The sequence below is a fragment of the Grammomys surdaster genome, unplaced genomic scaffold (assembly GCF_004785775.1).
Source record: "Grammomys surdaster isolate TR1022 unplaced genomic scaffold, NIH_TR_1.0 126189, whole genome shotgun sequence".
NCBI classification, from domain to species: Eukaryota; Metazoa; Chordata; class Mammalia; order Rodentia; family Muridae; genus Grammomys; species Grammomys surdaster.
The window spans coordinates 6,418,946-6,420,716 of NW_021620995.1; the positions used below are offsets into that span (position 1 = coordinate 6,418,946).

At 39.0% G+C, this 1,771-nt stretch overlaps 1 non-coding gene across 1 annotated transcript; it reads left to right on the forward strand.

Annotated features, from left to right (window-relative positions):
* Positions 1-1,056: 1,056 nt before the first annotated feature.
* On the forward strand, positions 1,057-1,197 carry LOC114613159. Its single transcript, XR_003710144.1, has one exon. It is a non-coding gene; the product is annotated as a small nucleolar RNA SNORA48 (small nucleolar RNA).
* The last annotated feature ends 574 nt before the right edge of the window (positions 1,198-1,771 follow it).

Genomic DNA, 1,771 nt, shown 5'->3' on the forward strand with positions numbered 1-1,771 from the left:
AAAGCTCTAATGCCCAATAATGTCAGTGTTAGAGTTTAAACATGCAAAGAAACATGCAGATTCAAGATAACACTAATATTGGAATTTAATCTAAAAAAAAACTATCCTTAATGATATTCTGATATACTCTTAGATCAGTGCTTTGCTCAGCCATCATCAGTGAGGCTTCTCCTGCAACAAGTAAGAACAAATGTATGGATCCACAGCAACCAGAGACGGAGAAACTACACATTACTCAGCCCCAAATTGGGTATCTCTATCAAATCTCTTCCCTCGGAGCTTAGGGAGACTCATGGAAGAGGAGGCAAAAAGAATGCATGAGCCAGAGGGTACAGAGGACACTAAGAAAGCAATCAACATGACTAAAGATTTTATGAACTCACCAAGACAGAACAGAATGTACAGGACCTTCACAGGTCTGCATAGTTCCTCTGTGTAGAGATTATGGTTCCGATTTTGGTGTTTTTGTGCGATTCCTGAGTAAACACATGAGAGGTTCTTTGATGTTGATACGTTCTCTTGGTCTCCTTTTCTTCTACTGGTGTGTCCTGGCCAACTTTGATCTGATAGTTGTTGTTTTGTCTTACTGTGTTTTATCTTAATATACTTAAAAAATAAAGGAATGAATGGATTAAAATGTAGCCATTAAGGACGATATTCTACCTTCTGGGAAAGGAAAAGTTACATTTTTTTTCCCAATGGAGTTTCATTAGTTATATTTACCTTTCCAATCTAGACCTCATATTCAGGAGCAATTGATGAACATTTAATGGACTCCATGAGTTGTTGTTGTTGTTTGTTTTGTTTTATTTTGCTTTGTATGTGTGTATGCTTTTATTTGATTATTTTATTTGATTATTTTATTTGATTATTGTTCATGTTCTTTTTTTCCTTGTCTTTTTTATTGGTATTTCATTTAGTTTTTGTGATTTTTAGGAGATTTTGTTTCTTATAATGGGTTGTTATATTTGGGTGGGTAAAGAGAGAAACTGGAAGGAGTTGGGTGTGGGAGATAATATCATCAAAAGATAATTAAATTTAAAAATTGTTTTGAACACCCTTTGAAATGGGGAAAAAAAACTCCTTGGTGGTGGTGTTCTTATATCAGTCATTGGCAGAGTAGTTGGCAGTCCTTTGCTTCTCCTAGCTTGATGCCTGACTTTGTGGCCAAAGCTGTTTTATGCCTATGACACATAAAATTCAAACCAAACCAAATCATATTATATCAAATCAAATCCAGGCAAAACAGTGTAGGAGGAAGAAAACAGACAGTGACCTGCTTTCTGCCATGCTGTGCAGTGCATGGTCAGGCAAGTAGACCACAGACCTGCCCTCTGGCATATAGCAAGATGTGTCATAGACTTACAAAGGCCCCTTTAACATCACACATCACAATTAGGGAGGAGGATGACAGACAGAGACTTGCAGGCTTCCATGTAACTCACAAACCTACCCTTAGGCACACAGCATAGGCAGGCCTGCATCAGATATCTGCATCAGTTACCAGACCAGACACTAGACTCAGGATGCATAAGGAGCCACCACAATGTGCAAGTATGGAGTGGACAGATGGAAGAAAAAGAGAAGTGAAGCAGATTGAGCATTATGAAGACACCTGGATTGGGGACTCAATGATGGAGAGGAAGAGCCTTGTAAGTGGCTTCGTCGCCACATGGGGGGTTGGTAAGGTTCCAGACTGAGCTGCTTCTGAGGGTCATATCTATGTCTGTGGTAGGCGGCCATGGTATTGATGTCTTTGGCTCATTTTATC